Genomic DNA, 17,769 nt, shown 5'->3' on the forward strand with positions numbered 1-17,769 from the left:
AGTTCGATGGGCCTGATGATCTTTTTCCTAGGGGTTGGCCCTCTACCCTAGGTTGTGCCAGTTTAAAGGACAGTACCTTGCCATATGTCCGGGTTGATTACAGCGGCGGCAGATGGGTCGTCCGTCCTCGTTGTATCGGTCGCTGGGTCTTCCTCTGGCCGGTGGGGTCCTCCTTGGTCGACGCCACGGGATGTCCTCCGGTCCGGATGCCAGCTGGATCTTCCCTGGAGTAGAAACCTGTAAAGACTGCACAGTTCGAGTTAGCGCAGCAACGCTTTTAGCTAGCTCTTGGACCTGATGGTGCAGGTCTGGAGCTGGGTCATTGCTCAAAGCCTGCGCATCAGCTCCCACAGGCCCTGCCGACAAGGGCGCCGCCTCCTGGTGGTAAGTAGTAGTGGGGCGTCTGTGGGTCACAACGCCACCTGGTGCCGGTTCTCGGAGCACCCGGATGGCTCTGTCCTTGAACTGTGCAAATCCCAGATGAGGATCCTGTAAGGCCATTGCCCGCAACTGGGTTCGGTGGGCATTGCAATATAAACCCTCTATAAATTGTTCAGTCAACAGCCTGTCCTCGTCTCCCACGCCGTCAGGGTCGGTCTGCTTAATGGCTCTCAGGGCCTCTTGTAGGTTCAGGGCATAGTCCCTTATACTCTCATGTGCCCGCTGTTTGCACCCGTAGAATCTAAGCTTGATCTCGGCTGAGGTGCGGGTATCAAAGGTGTCCCTCAGCCGGGTTAGTATCCCTGCGACAGTCCTCCCCCCAGGTGGCCAGGACTTTACCTCCCTTCGGGCTGCCCCAGTTAATTGGGCCACCAGGATGCTCACTTTTTGCTCTTCTGTGAGGGGGTACACCTGGAAGAGGCTATCCAGCTTTTCTCTAAAGTCATGCAGGGTATGTGACTCCCCTGAGTACTGGGGTAGCCAGGCCGCTCCCGGGATATAGGGCATGGTGAAAGGCATGACTGCAGCAGCGATGGCGCTGGCGGGGGTTGAGGCAGTGAAGCTCTCCTCCGTATCCGACATCCTCCTCCCCCCTAGTGGACCGTGGCCTACCTTGCGATGATCCTCTTCCGTAGGCCGCGGCTCCGCAGTAGATCGTCAGGGTTGAGGACCTTCCGTCGCGCTCCTGTGACGTCGGCGTCTGCTGGGCTCCTTCCAGGACCTTACGCGACGTCCGGACGTGAGGCGGGGCTTCAGTTCTCGCGCGCTTTCGGAGTCCACGCACCTCTTCTTCCCGCGCGACGTCTTCAAGATGGCGTCCAACGGCGGGAAAACTCCACGGAAGGCGGGAAGAAGGCTGAAAATGGCGCCGGATGGCGGGAATCTTCATCGATGGCGGGAAGAAGGCTGAAGATGGCGCCGGATGGCGGGAATCTTCACCACAGGTAAGTTTGAACAGTCTTTTTCAGGCACGCAGTACCCGGTGGTTGCGGGTACGAAATCCTGCCGACTACGCCAAAAGTTGACGCGCCCCTGGGCCTGTGTCGCGCTGCGTTGCGCACGCGGGAGCTTACTCGGAGCCGGATCTGTTGAGGGTTGTAGTCTCGTGGCGGTGACCCGGTCCGTGCCCAGGGAGTCAAACTGAGCGGCGATGTATCAGCGGTAGATGTTGGACGACTACGCCACCCGTTGAGTACAGCTAAGGAGCTGCTGCTGCAGGGCAGACCGCTGAGGCCGGTGGTAGGATTGTGCAGCGTGATAGTATAACCCCCAACGGGAGGGGTATGGCCTCAGGGCAGCCGACGTGGATGATGGGGGTAGCAGGAACCACTCGGAGACGGTACGGTGTAGTTCAGGGTCTTTACTGGTGACAAAGATAGACCCTCCCGAAGTACTGGCTAGCGATTGGGGCCTGGTCAGTCCTTGAGCAGATGGGATCTCCCCTGGCCAGGCGGAGTTGTAGGCCTCCCAAACTAACTGTACTCTTCTGGCTACCTTGCTAGAGGTGGGTATAAGTAGCCCACGTCCCTGAGTGTACCGTGTGGTGCTCACCCGTATGGCCGGTGACTCGGGGCCTTCTAGTAGCTTCCGCTCCACGACGGCGGTGCTGGTCCCATGCGTGTGACCGTGCCTTCGGGTTTCTTGGCCAGAGGACCTGGAATCCCCTGCCTGACGGATTCTGCTGCTGGGTAGGAGTTAGTCCCCACAGCCTCGGACTCCGGGTCCGGTAAGAAATCTTCTCAGTCAGGGCGAGCTCTGCAGCTGCCAGCCCCTGACTCCTTGTAACACTGCTCCCACAGAGCTCCTGATGTTCTGTTCCTATATTTGCTTCTTTTCTCTGTCTCTACTTCTTCTCTACTCACTAACCCTGCCTCAGCCCTAGGTTTATATAGGGGAAGTTCTTCCCCTCCCAGGACTGGGCAGGAGGTGTGGCATGCATAGGATTCCTGACCAAGAGACCTCCCACCTGCTCTCAGACATAACATTGCTGTTACTGTGGAAACCAGATCCCTGGGGTGCCACACATACATACAACTACTTCATATTACAAACATCATAATTGAGAATACATCTTTGTTGGGAAATTAAACTTTCTGATCATATGTATACATTACAAACAACATTGCTAAAAGATCTAATATTAACACCTTGCATTCATTAAATAGATAGTACATTAGCCGATTCCTCATTGTGCCAAAATAAACAAAACTTCAGTTTACCTTTTGGGTCTCCCTGGTAAACGATGATACTCATTTATACACCAGCACTAAAGCAGGAAAAGTCTTCTTGTAATATTGCTATCCTAAAATAATGCACTGTCTCCCAAAATGCAACTACAATGGCTTGCGAAATTATTCAAACCCCCAACCCCCCTTTGGCATTTTTCGTGTTTTGCTCTCTCACAACCTGGAATTTCACTATTTTTTTTTTTAGGATTTGCATCCGTTTTTGTAAAGAACATGCCTACAACTGTGAACATTTTGCTTTGCTTTTTATTGTAAAGCAAACAACAAATAGGATAAAATTACTGAAAATTTCAGTGTGCATAACTATTCACCCCCCTAAAGTCAGTACTTTGTAGAGCCTCCTTTTGCGTCAATTACAGCTGCAAGTCACTTTGGATAAGTCTCTATGAGCTTTCCACATCTGGCCACTTGGATTTTTGCCCATTCCTCAAGGCAAAACTGCTCCAGCTACTTCAAGTTAGATGGTTTCCTCTGGTGAACAGCAATTTTCAAGTCTGACCACAGATTCTCAATTGAATTAAGGTCTTGGCTTTGACTAGGCCACTCCAAAACATTTACACGTTTCCCCTTAATACACTCGAGTGTTGCTTTATCAGTATTCTTTGGGTCATTGTCTTGTTGGAAGGTGAACCTTCGTCCAATCTCAAATCACTGACAGATTGAAACAGGTTTTGCTTAAGAATATCCCTTTATTTTGCACCATCCATCTTCCCCTCGACTTGGACCATTTTCCCTGTCCTTGCTGCCAAATAACAAGCCCACATCATGATGCAGCCACCACCATGTTTCACTGTGGAAATGATGTTCTTGGAGTGATGAGCTGTGTTTGACGCCAGACATAGCGTTTACCTTGGTGGCCAAAAAGTTCAATTTTGGTCTCATCTTCATCAGCACCTTCCTCCATACATTTCGGGAGTTTCCCACATGTCTTTTGGATAACGCAAAACGAGCCTCACAATTTTTGTGTATAAGTAAAGGCTTTTTTTCAGCCCACTTTTCCATAAAGGCTACATCTATCGAGTGTACGGCTTATTGTGGTCGTATGGATAGATACTCCAGTCTCTGCTTGGGAACTCTGCAGCTCCTTCAGGATTACCTTTGGTCTCTGTGTTGCCTACCTGATTAATTCCCTCCTTGCCCGGGCTGAGCGTTTTTGAGGGTGGCCCACTCTTGGCAGGTTTATTGGAGTACCATGTTCTTTCCATTTGATGACAATGGATTTGATGGTGCTCCCGGGGATGATCAGAGATGGGGATATTGTTTTTATAACCCAACCATGACTTGTGCTTCTCAACCACTTTTTCCTTGACTTGTTTGGAGATCTCGTTGGTGTTCATGGTGTTGTGTGGTTAGTGGTGATGCCTCTTGCTTAATGGTGTTGCAGCCTCTGTGGCGTTTCAGTAAAGGTGTATATATACTGACAGACCATGTGACACTTAGATTGCACACATGTGGACTTCCTTTCACTAAGCATGTGCCTTATGAAGGCAATTGCTTGCACCAGAAATTGTTAGGGGCTTCATCACAAAAGAGGTGAATAGATATGCACATGCCAATTTTTAGTTATGTGATCCCATAAATTAAATTTATGCCTGTATTTTTCTCACTTCACTTCACCAACTTAGACTATTGCTGATGCATCACACACAAATTGGATTATAAAAATATTTAAACCCAGGTTTCTAATGTAACAAGATAGGTAAATAGCCAAGGAGGGGGGGGGGGGAACTTTCGCAAGCCACTGCAGTTACAGAAAAGACACAGGTCCATCAAGTTCACCCTTTCTCCACCTGTTCTACATTCTCTATCGTTAGATTATTTATAACCCACAATAAATGCAGATGTCGTATCTGCCATTATTACCTCTTGGGGTAGAGAATTCCACAGTCTGACTGCTCTAACTGTAAAGAACTCTTTACAATTTCGCTGCCGAAATTGCCTTTCCTCCACACATGTAATGAATGTCCTCTAATCCTTTTCTAAAGTCTTTGAAAGTACTAAGTCATGTATTTATACATATAAATGAGATCACCTTTGAGGCGTCTTTTTTCTAAGCTAAACAAGCTTAACTTTTCTAACCTCTCGTCCTAAGAGAGGCCTTTCATGCCTTGTAATAATCTATTTGCTCACCTTTGAACTGACTCGAACTTCCCAATATCTTTCTAAGGCCTCTTTCACACGTACGGATATTTCCGGTATTGGAAAAACCAATACTGTAGATATCCGTGTCCGTGATGTGTGGCAACTGTGTGCCGCATCGGGATCACATGTACCGGCACCTGGGAATCAGCGTACAGTTAGCGCTGTTCCCAAGCGTCGGGTGCTGAACACTGCCCTCATCATTGTCTCCTGCTTGCACTGTAATCAGCGCGAGCAAGGGACAATGATGAGAGTAGTATTCTGCTACTGCTGTGTCCTGGTGTAAAAATAAGAATAAAATAAAAAAATCCTGATACTCGCCTGTCCGAAGAGTCCCCCGCTGTAATCCACCTGACCGCTCACGCCGAGGAGTCAGTGAGAATGACTCGCTGCAGCGAGCAGGCCCCGGACCTCTGCTGAGCTCACCGAGCGGTGTCCTGTCACTCATTGAGCTCAGCACAGAGCAGGGACCTGCTCACTGCAGTTAGTCATTCTCCTCGGCGTGATCGATCAGGTGGATTACAGCGGGGGACATCTTCGAACAGATGAGTATAAGAATTTTTTTATTTTTTTTTTAGTATTTTTACACCAGGGCAAAGTGGAAGCAGAATACTACTCTCATCATTGTCCCTTGCTAGCCAGGGGACAATGATGAGGCCAGTGTTCAGCACCTGGCGCTTGGGAACAGTGCTAACTGTACGGCTGATTCTCAGGTGCCAGTACGTGCAGACTGATGACACAGGGATGTCCTCACTGTGCACATGTGTGGAACATTTTGTGACCCGTGCTGTGAGAAAAAAACAGACATGTCATCATGTTTTGCCCACGGAAACACGGTCTGTGGAAACACACTGATATGTGCACATACCCATTCATTTGAAATGGTCTATGTGTGTCAGTGTCTCCAGTACGTGTGGAAATGGACACGACACGTACTTGAAACACGGACGTCTGAAATGTACCTTAAAGTGTGGCGCCCAAAACTGGATCCCATATTGAAAATCTGGTAAATAATGCTTCTTTTGTTATTTCAAAGCATTAGGCTATGTTCACACATGTTGGGTTTTTCAGCGTTTTTTGCTGCAGATTTTTATGCAAATTTTCAGCTGAGTTTTGCAGTACCAGCAAAGTCTATGAGAAACCAGAATTCTCTGTTCACACATCTTGTTTTTTTTTTTTTGCTGCGTATTTTGTGTCTTGGTTGGGTTTTTGGAAAATAGAGCATGTCACTTCTTTCAATGTTTTTTGGGAGTTTTTTTCAGTGTTTTTTCACCCATAGGAAGTAATGGGTGGTAAAAAAAAACGCATAAACGCACCAAAATTTGCATCAGTTTTTTGATGGCAAAATAGAATGGGGTTCTTTTTTTCACAGAACTTTATGTACATGCATAAATAGAGACAGAAGGACAGTGAAAAAAACGCAGCAAAACCAGCGTTCTTAACGCAGCTGATTTCCTGCCAGAGATCAGTTTTGCTGCAGATTTGTGACGTAAAAAAAAAAAACAACATGTGTGAACATAGCCTTCCAGGCCTGCCCAACAATGTTCCTTGAAAATGGACAATTCCTTCATGTAATAACACAAAGTGTAAATAATGGATGGGACAATAAATTTGAAGTCTGTCTTCTCATTGCCAAGTAAAAATGCATTTTCTGTATTCTTTCATTAGCCAGGTAATGCTAGGATCCCTCACCCCTCCCATTCAGATGGAGTTACCACAGCAGTGGTGCTGGCATGTTACCTCAAAATCCAGTAATTAGCTGCAGCGGTCACAAATCTTAAGATTAATGGGGTAACCAGGAAGTGTATAATGGGAAGTGCGGACAATTAGTAATGCTAGTATTACTTCTTTTATTATTTTATAGCACAATTTTTGAAAAATGTGAGGTGTGTAGACAACACCTGTAACCAGGAATGCGTTTTCCACATGTGATTCAATCTGGAGTATTACACAAGAGTGATGGGGAAACCAAAGTACTAGTCCAAAGTGAGAAACAAGAAGAAAGTGTTGAGTGACCAGATCAGTGTAGGAACCTTGATGGTTTACCAAGAAGTCTTTTGTTCTTCTCAGATTTAATATTTTTAAGATTTACTCGCTGAAGGGAAAAGGCTTTAGCGGAATGAATTGTCTGTGGACTTATTAATGCAAAATTCTTTTCCTTATTGTTTTCTTGTGTAAAGACGTCACACAGTCCACACAGCCAGCCCTTAAACTGTATACCAGTCTTCAAATCATTTCATGCCACAGCAAGAACTTAAGGGAAAACTGGAAAACCTGCTTTTCGCTTTGGCCAATAGTTGGTACCTATTGACCTGATCAAAGACAAACACCAGCTCTGTAAAGCCTCAGTGTGCTCATTGTGTTTACTGGAGCAAATCTTCCAATGTGATTACTGCAGTTTTCCCATAGATTTATTTTACAATCTATCCATGCATCTGGTGTTTGCCTTTTTAGCTAGCACTAATTTATGCTATTGCAATGTGTCCAATCTTCACACCTGCAAAGCAGAGTTCACACCAATACACCCATAAGGCTATGCTCATACTGCATTTCTGCAGTGCGTTCTGGTGATTCCATCTGAATCCCCCTAAAAACAAAAACCAGACAACCCACCCACCATCCTGACAGGACATACGTGGAATGACACTTACAGAGTTCAAGTGAATTCCTTTGTGTGTTTTCTATTATTTTTACTGACCGTGTCCATCTTTCCAGATGGGCTCAGAAATGTAGCAGATTATTCGCTGCAGAAACAGTGTGAACAAGGCCCTAACAAGAGCTGATCAACAATGTAACATGATTAGAGCTCATTTAAAGGGAGTTTGTCAGGTCATTTGTGCATACCATACTAACAGTATCCTGAAATAGAGCTTGGGCAGCCCTTTCAGAATATGTAACGTTTATTGCTGTTCGATGCCCCATTGTGTTGCAGTAAGCCCCGGAAAATTTATAGTCGCTTGCTGGCATGTCAAGTGTATGAAAATGTGAAATGAGTATTCAACCCTTCCCCCGCCCACCCCTCTGCGTCGGCATCAGTGATTCAGTCAGAACGCCATATTACTTGCTGGCCGTCTGCTCTTCTGATCGGAGCGTGACAGCATATATTTCAATGCAGCTGTCACGCTCATTTCAGAAGAGGAGACTGCCAGTCCAAGGATTGCGATGCGATCCTTGAGCGAGTTATACAGCAGTCTGACTGAATAACTGACGCCGGCACCAAGGGGTGGGTGGGGAAGGGGTGAATACTCATTTTGCATTTACATACGCTTGACTTGGTGATGCGTGACTATAAATTTTCCGGGGCTTTCAGAAACACAACGGGGCAACGCACAACAATAAAAGTTACATATTCTGAAAGCGCTGCAAAATCTGCATTTCAGGATACTGTTAGCATGGTACGCAAAATGACCTGACAAACTACCTTTAAAGCTCTTTTGCATGATTCAACCTCTATCATACAGATTGCATCTGTTGAATTGCAGGCGAACTCTCTCTACTGAATAAACACACTAATTTTTTTAGCCTAAAGGCCCCGTCACACTAAGCGACGCTACAGCGATCCCGACAACGATACGACCGGACAGGGATCATTGCTGCGTCGCTATGTGGTCGCTGGTGATATGTCAGACAGTCAGATCTTCCCAACGACACAGCAGCGATGCAGCGACCCGTAACGATCTGTATAACGATGCACGCCTATGTGTTTCTGTGTCTGGGTCGTTAACAAGATCGTTGGTAAGGTGTCAAACACACCGATACATGCTACCCAGTGGGACCTCAACGATCAAAGAAATGTCCAGACCATTCCGACACGACCAGCGATCTCAGAGCAGGGGCCTGGTCGCTGCTACGTGTCAAACATAGCGAGATCGCTGCTGAGGTCGCTGTTGCGTCACAAAACTTGTGACTCAGCAGCGATCTCGCTTAGTGTGACGGGGGCTTTAGTACTGATGAAGAACACCTATCAGAGGGGTATACACCATTTCAAATAAAAATAAAAGGAGGCCCACTGGACAAATAGAAAACTAGATAGAACTTATAACTTACTATGCTAGTAAAGACCAAATAATTATGTTGAATATCAAAATGTGATTTTTATTCATTAATATACCTGGACACAACCAAACATAAAACACAACGCCAAGACAAAATACTTAAAGCCATGGGAGGTGGTGGGACACAGCAAATATGGTATGGACACTGGGTAATAGATATGGCAATTCTAATAATAAAAGTACATCCAAATAATAAAGTAACACTGAGTTTTTGATGTTGCAAAATTCCTGCACCTATTATGTAAATTAAGTTACTTGTGTTTTTTCATTGCGTTTTTGAGTGTATTTTTTACACGTGTTTTTATTGCGTTTTTGATGCTGTGGTTTTTTTCTCTTTTTGGTTTATCATTCTTTAAATAACGCTGCTTTGTTTTTGATACTTCCCAGTATTTGACTTTGACAAAACTTCAATGATACAGTCATTACATGTGGAATTTACAGCTGCGGATAGCATTGCAAAATAGGTGCAGCGAAGCCGCACAATGCAAGGGGTGAAACTTGCACCTACATCCACAGCATAAATTCACAAGCTCTAGTTTTCAGACCCTGTCAATTAGCACTGTGGATAAAGTTTGCAGCATGTGCATGCCTTTTCTTAAAATCTCATACACTTTGCTGGCACTGTAAAACACAGCAGATTTTCTTTAAAGAGAACCTGTCATCAGGATCATGCATATTAAACTAAAGGAATGGGCATAAAAGTGCTGTGCTGCTGATGTAATGGGTACCTTCACTGTAGAAATCCGCAGCCTGGTTATTCATTAATCATTAGAAGTTTTGGTGCAATAAGCTGTTTGTGCATCAGGGCAGGACTGTGGGTAGGGTCTTAAGCTCTTCCACGGCCCCTCCACTGCCTCTGGTGTCTACATCTTCTTACTGTTTTAAATTTTGCGCCAGCACCATCCTAACTGCAAGCGGCACTTGTGCACATTGATCTTATGGCTGGACTTCAGGAAAATGGCGCCTGTGTCGGCGCATGTGCAGATTTAGATCTTAGCTCAATGACGAACCGAGATCTCAATCTGTATGCACCGCCACCAGTGCCACTTTCCTGAAGACCACCGGGAGATTAATGTGCGCAGGTGCCTACATGATGGCATTTTCCTGAATCCCACCTCTAGTTCAATGTGTGAAGCCACCAGCCGCAGTTCGGCTGGTGCAAAGTTTAAAACAAGAAGGAGACACCAGAGGCAGCGGAGGAGCCGTGGCAGAGCCAAGACCTTACCCACAGTCCCGTCCCACCCTGATGCACGAAGACCTTACTGCACCCAAACTTCTAATAATAATAATAATTGAACAACCATCAGGTTGTGGATTTCTACCCTAAAGGTGCCTATTAAATCAGTAACAGCTCCTTCATGCCCATACTTTTAGTCTAAAGCCACGTTCACACGTTCAGTATTTGGTCAGTATTTTACCTCAGTATTTGTAAGCCAAAATCAGGAGATATATTATAGTGCAGCTCTAGCAAAAAATGTTGGGTCCCAGGTGAGAAAGGTGGCCACTATGGGTCATTAATAAATCACTTTATATTTAATCTTTCCACAATGGAGTGCTGCCTCCATTGTTTGGTGTGTGTATATATATTATAGAACTGTGCAGCCTGGTGGGTTCTTCACACACACACACTATAATATAGAACTGTGCAGCCTGGTGGGTTCTTCACACACACACACTATAATATAGAACTGTGCAGCCTGGTGGGTTCTTCACACACACACACTATAATATAGAACTGTGCAGCCTGGTGGGTTCTTCACACACACACACACTATAATATAGAACTGTGCAGCCTGGTGGGTTCTTCACACACACACACACACACACTATAATATAGAACTGTGCAGCCTGGTGGGTTCTTTGCGACACACACACTGTAATCTAGAACTGTGCAGCACTGTGCAGCCTGACACACACACACACACACACACACACGTGTCGCACCTATGTAGCAGTATTCTAGCAGCCTGGCGGGTTCCTTGCGGACACACACACACACACTGTAATCTAGAACTGTGCAGCCTGACACACACACGTGTCGCACCTATGTAGCAGTATTCTAGCAGCCTGGCGGGTTCCTTGCGGACGTGTTGTGCTGTCAGTGGCTCCGGATCGGATGCACCTATGTAGCAGTATTCTAGCAGCCTGGTGGGTGGGGGAAGCTGCAGTTTGTCACCCGCTCGTGTTGTTCTTGGCATCCCTCCATAGCTCTGAACTTCTGGTACCCGGCTGGTGAGCCCTGAAGTGTCTGCCGGCAGCGCTGCCCTCCGCTCGGTGCCGGCTGTGCTGCACACTCCTCGCTCGGAGCCCGGTGACGGCTGCGGTGTCAGTGCTCGGCACTCTGGCTTCCAAAAGTACAACATGTTTACAGGCGTCGCACTATCCGATTAAGTTGGCCGCCTCTTCCTTCCTCTCTGTGTAAGTGGCTTTCATTTTTGTTTGTCGATGTCCATGAAAGAAAAAGAGCTAAATCCCCCCTCGTGTCCTCCTCACGGTCTGTCTCTATGGACGGGCCTCCATGTGGCCTTTATTTTTATTGTTAGTTGCTAATGCAGAAGTGCGAGTGAGCGACGTAATGGTGTAAGGAGAGCGGAGAGGCGCTTGTCATTGGTGGATTTCCTCCTGCGAGCGCTGCACACGATCCCAGGCTCCGTACTGGCCTGCACACAGCATTGTTGTGGCGATGCGCTGCTTTGTGCGGTGCTGAGGAGCGCTGAGCTGACGCTCCAGTACCGGAGCCGAGCCGTGCACGGCCTGCCGCTCCATCACCTGTGCCACACGCACTAGGCCACCGCTCATACCTGGCACACGGGGCTGGAGCTGCTGCTTCCTGGTTAACTCTTTCATGACTCGGACTTCTTCCTCTGTGGTTATTTTTATCATTTTAAATATCTAGAAATGAGTACATTTGCGTTTGGCAATGATTTAATGTAAGGTATCTGACTGTAAACCTCTAATAAACCCCACACAGCATATAGTTCTCTTCATGATACACAAGGGAACAAATGATGTGCTTTGTATAGTGTCAGCCCAGTTTTGGGGTGACTCAGGGATCGGTGAGGCGTATGTATCTGTATCTCTGGTCCCATCAGTGGATTGGACAGTAAATGATTCATGTTAGTGTCCCATCCCCTCTAGTGCGGTGAAACATGTTGGGGGGACGTGCTGAGATTTATTTATCCCATTCAGCTCTAGTGATGACACCCCACGGTACCATCAGAACGTTATAGATTTTAGTCTATTTATCATTTTGGCTGATTAGGGATAATATTTTAATACCCTCTACATTCACAATTTATTATAAAGATTAAAAGTTACATTTTATAGCCTGTTTAGAGAGGGATAATTATATGGGTTTTCCCATTTGGTTCATTGTTTTTTACAGCAGCACCTATTAAATGGAACCTGTCACCAGGTTTTCCCAAAATAAAATAACACCAGCACCTAGTATGCTGTCTGTATGTCCCCAATCTCCTGTGCTGAACACAAAAAAGAGCTCTTATTATACTTAGACGGCACAGTCTGGTCTGATGGGCAGCTCTAGTCTTGATCCAGCGTCTCCTCTCTTACAATCACCGTCCTCCTTCCCTGTCTCCTGTGGATGACACATCCTGCGCTATCATCAGGGCTGTAGAGTGGGAGCCCATTTTGGTGGAGTTGGTATAAAATGGACCGGCTCCCAACTCCTAAAATATATAATAAATTGGGTACAGTAGTTCAATGCAGTTTATGGGGAATATTCATAAGAATTTGGGAAAGTTATGAAATGTGCTATAAATGTCTGTCCTATTCCTGATCTAAGGGTCTAGACTTTTAGCTGAGATGAATCTGTGCTGCAGTAAATTTATCACTTAAACATGAGCCATGTATGAGGGAGTTGGAGTTGGTGTCATGGAAATTGAGGAGTTGGAGGTTTGACTTACTGACTCCACAGCCCTGGCTATCATCACGGTGTCCCCCATCGCTCTCCTGTGCAGGCGCACTTCTCTCTGCCCTGCTGAGAGCAGAACAAAGGACTGTAGTGCACATGCGCTGACTTTACCAGTGCGCTCTTTGGCCTTTCCTGGCTCATGCGCACTACAGTACTGTGCTCTGCCCTCAGCAGGGCAGAGAGCAGTGCGCCTGCGCAGGAGCGCAATAGGGGACACAGTGTGGGTGACGTAGGGATGTGTCATCCATATAAAACAGGGAAGGAGGACTGCAATTGTAAGAAGAAAGGAGGCGTTGTATCAAGACCAGAGACACCTAGAGGACCGGACCGCACCGTATCTGAGTATAATTAAAGCTATTCTTTGCATAGGGGATTGGGGACATATATACAGCATGCTAGAATGCTGTAACAGAGGGCTTATAGGTGCTGGCGTTATTTTATTTTGGGAAAACTTGATGACAGGTTCCTTTTAATCATTTACTGTTTCCCATGTTACAGAATTGCAAAAATCAGATACTATACTGTGGCGCCATTTGGCATCAGATTATTTTCCCACACCCTTAGACTTGAATGGCTGAGTCTCATTGGATTTACAGAAGAAACTCTTGCACGCTGCAATTTTTTTCTTTTTCACACACCGATTCGGCCAGTGAAAAAAAATTGCTCATCTGCTCTGCCCCATTGAATAACATTGTTCCAAGTGCTGTCCGTTGTTTTCACGGACAGCGCTCAGACCAATAATGCAGTTATGTGAATGAGCCCTAACTATGACTAACAATAGGATTTAAATGTTTGCGTTTTATTGGTCTATTTTCTTCCTTTCCAATTAGTAACATTATGGAGCTGATAAATACTCTGTTTTATTGTTTCCAGTGGTCAGCTGATGAGTAGGACTTGTCATGTAACTTTCATCCTTACTTTGTTGCATTTCTTCATATATATAATCACTAAATAATCCTATAGATATAGACTCTGAGCCCAGTAGTATTATTGCAGGACTTGTGCTGTTATGCTGAACACTTCCACTTTGGATTGTTTGTACAGTCAGCATCCGACTAATCTAATAGCCTCCCATGGCCACGGACATGACTCGGTTATTCATTCTTTAAATTTACAATTACGGCTAATGCTTATGGCACTAAAAACACGGCTCATGCAAAAAGCCATAATACGACAGAGAACAAACACATTCCATTCTTGGAAATCAAGAAAGCCGTTCTTTTGGTCATGTGATTAAGCCTATTAGTCCTGGTAACACACATATGGCAATTATTATTGACTTAAAGGGGTTGTCCAGTCTAAAGTGATAAGTCTGCAGTCACTCTGTGTGACTGCAGACTTATGAATCCCCCCAGCGCACGCACTGTGGACTGCGAGGATTTCCTGAGCCGGGGGATGGCGGCGATGTATGAGTAATACATATTCCCGGGCAGAAGCCTCTAGTGGCCGTGGCTTCTCTCCATGCACTTGTATTGAGCGAGACCGTGCCCCGTCTAGTGACTGCAGACTTATCAATTTAGACCGGACAACCCCTTTAATATGTCCAATGGTGTGTAGAATACTGTATGCAATTTCATATGCATATAGGATCTGCATTGTTCATGTGAACTGAGCCTTAAAAATAACTGAGAGGGCGGAAAGGTAACACTAGGGTAGATTTATATAACCTTTCTAAAAGAAACACTCTTTGTTGCCCATAGCAACCAATCACAGCACTGCTTTTATTTTTCTTGGACAAAATATGAAATTAAAGTTTTGCTGTGATTGGTTGCTATGGGTGATACTGTGTTTCTTTTAGGCTGTGTGCCCACTATGCGTTTTTTAAGCGATTCCACAGCGGCAATTCCGCTGCAAAAACGCTTAAACACGTTTGGTAGAAGGTCTGCCATGTTCATTATCATTGCGGAAAAATCCGCAGCACTACCAATTATTCTGCGGAATCGTGGCGTTTTCGCCGCCATTGACTTGCATTGGACCACATGATATCCGCATCACTGCATCTGCAGATGCGGATTCCATGCGTTTCAATGTGTGGATGGTACCCAGGTTTGGGTACCTCCGGACCCGGGTACCATAGTACAGTACCTGTAAAAAAAAGAATAAAATAAAAAATATACATTATACTCACCTTCTGAAGGCCACCGGTGTCCTTAGCGATGCGTCTTGGCTTGCCGGCAGCTTTTGATTGTCTAAAAAGGATCTGTTATGACGTCATTCGTGTGACCCGTCACATGACTAAATGACGTCATGGCTGGTCCTTTAGACCACCGCGTGCTGCCAGCAAACCAAGACGCATCAGATAAGGACACCGGGGGCCATCAGAAGGTAAGTATAATGTATATTTTTTATTTTATTCTTTTTTTCACAGGTACTATGGTACCCGGGTCCGGAGGAGAGTCTCCTTTTCTCCAAACCCGAGTACCATTCTTTTACGGTCACACTATATAAATTCATGCCGGTTGCATGGATTTATATAGTGCGACCAAGTTGTCAAGCACTTTCCAAGTGATGCTAAAATCACTTGGAAAGCGCTTGTCAACCCGCATGCAGAAATGCATGTGAAGAACGCTTCACATCCGCTTGTCCCTGGCAGGAAAACACATGTACAATAATCCGCATGTACAATCCGCATGTACAATCCGCATGCGTTTTTTCTGCCAGGGAGATGCAGAAACGCTCAGGAAAAATCCTGAGCATTTCTGCATCGTGGGCACATAGCCTTAGACAGTTTAATGCATTTGTTCCAATGTATTGAGCTTTTCCTAGTGCAGGACATGAGAGCTGATGCATTGCACGGTATATACAGTAGGTTTTGCCATTAAGTGGCTGTTACAAGACTGTATTTTTAGTATGTAAGTGTTAATAGTGAGATTTCCATCAGAAAATTACCAATTGTTTAAATCAGGTTTTTGTGGTAAATGTATTTTTTTTTTATTGGAATTTTTTTCAATATCACAATTTATATATTAAAAAAACGGAAATCTTGCAATTTTCACACTGGCCACTGGGGATTTTTTAAAACTAGTAAATTCCTGTTGATTAAGGAAATTCACATGTATATTAGCCACAATGAGCAGATTCTTAACCTATCTTTGGTATTGAAGCATCTAATGAGCATGTGCAAAAGGTTATTGCGAAGGAGGGGAAGCGGTGACATCGCCTATTGTGATTGGTGGATCAGCAGTGTACGGAGCGGTTACCTGTCATTGTAATTCAGCCTCTAATGATCAGAAGATTGTTGTAAACTCTTACTCTTTGAAAGGGCAGGAAGTATGAGTCTGAAAAAGCCTCTGTGGACAGTGTGGTAATTGGAACATATTCATTTTGTTCTTTAACCAGTTCATGACTGGGCTATTTACCCCGGTTTATGACCAGGTACATGTTTTTTTCTTTGTACCTGCGGTTTAAAGAGCTTTTTAAAAAAAATAAAAAATTCAATTCATTTTTGCATCTTTTTTTCATGATTCATTGGGCATAATATTTACTGTTTTTCATATTCTTTTTTTTCATACATTTTTTTTTTTTTTATAACCACAAAGGACCACTAAAATATACATTTTAAAAATTATTCCCCTTTCGGTAACAATTATTTTTATAGGCCGGACACATTTTGTTTTTTTTTTTAAATGAGGTGTCACTAGCAACAGCGTTTTGAACAGTAATCGATGTTTTTTGTTGGTTGTTTTTTTTCCTGATTTTTATTTATGGATTGTTAATTTATTTTTCATTTATTTCACACATTGCACCAACCATAATGTCATAAAAGACCTTTATGGGACCTTTCAATATTTAAATATTTTTTTACCTGCTTTTTACTGTAACTGGGGCTGGTTTGTTATCCCCTGTTAAAGGAGAAATTAAGCCTCCTGGGAACATAGCAGAACTGACTGGGTCTCCTAAGACTCAGCAGCGTCAGCTCCCGTGCGATCACAGTACCGATGGGTCCAAAGGAGAAACACAGCTAGCACTTCCTATTACTGTATATACAGTGCTTGTTTTGCGCTATTTATTCAGAGAATGGGAAGGCAGACACTGTAATAAACCATCTCTGCCTTTTCTATGGGGACTATGTTTGACCATCGTGTGCGGCTTCTCTGCTACGTGATGATGTTTTAGAACGTCATTACCATGTAGAACGTGGACCGCCTGGATGTTTATAGCCTATTTGGTCAGGTTTAATGCACTTTCTCAACAGGTCTCTAAATTTTCCAGCTCTGTTCCTGGCACAACTTTTGACTTGTAGGGACTGCACCTTCACAGGGAATGCAACAAACATTTGTCATCTCTATTTCTAAAGGGATTTTCCTACTCTTAAGTGTTAAAATAATGCTGTAGCCAGAAAGATGCTATTGTCTGCCAGGTGTCTCCCCCAGTTTTCCTTGTAGATTTTAAGGGTCTCTTGCGATCAATAAATAAAACAATATGAACTGGAAGAAAAGACGGGAGAAAGTTAATTGGTCTGTGTTTTTTTTTCTTCTTTTTTTTACTATTGTGTGTGTGTTATCCTTCCTCTACTGTTGTATAGCATACGCATAACAAGAGACAGTGTAGCAAAAAGAAAAGAAAGATGTAAAAGTTTCGTTAATATTTAGTCTATTTTTTAGAGAATCTGTTATAAAACAGAAAGGTCTGTAAAAGAATGGGCTGAAATTGGTCCTGCAGCAGTTTGCCATTCACTTTGTGTATGCTGCTAATTGATTTTTGTGCTTTCTTACCAGATATTTCAGTAAGTTCCTATTTCCGAACAGCTTGGTGAACTCTAATCCTGCCTTCTAACGGAACATATCTGCAGTTTCATATAGTAGATCAGCCTTAATACGAGAGTGACAGGAGGAACCTTTAGAATTGTTCATTTTTATTGCTTAATAAAATCATTCCACACAAATCTGACCTATTTACCAAGCTTGCATTATAATGGACTTTATGTAGTTGGTGGGGGTCCCAACTGTGGGTGCAT

General features: G+C 44.5%; 1 protein-coding gene across 3 annotated transcripts in view; it reads left to right on the plus strand.

Annotated features, from left to right (window-relative positions):
- ATXN7L1 (ataxin 7 like 1) overlaps nt 1-17,769 on the plus strand; it is a 137,355-nt gene that overhangs the window by 81,461 nt on the left and 38,125 nt on the right. The window contains exon 1 of one of the 3 annotated variants that reach the window (XM_073652230.1): nt 10,946-11,299. The exons of the other annotated variants lie outside the window; for them this stretch is intronic. The gene's annotated coding sequence lies outside the window, so the exon portion shown is untranslated. Of the gene's footprint in view, nt 1-10,945; nt 11,300-17,769 lie in introns of those variants that run through there. 3 annotated transcript variants of the gene reach the window in all.

The sequence above is a fragment of the Phyllobates terribilis genome, unplaced genomic scaffold (assembly GCF_046119375.1).
Source record: "Phyllobates terribilis strain yellow unplaced genomic scaffold, ASM4611937v1 Scaffold_11__3_contigs__length_659146591, whole genome shotgun sequence".
NCBI classification, from domain to species: domain Eukaryota; kingdom Metazoa; phylum Chordata; class Amphibia; order Anura; family Dendrobatidae; genus Phyllobates; species Phyllobates terribilis.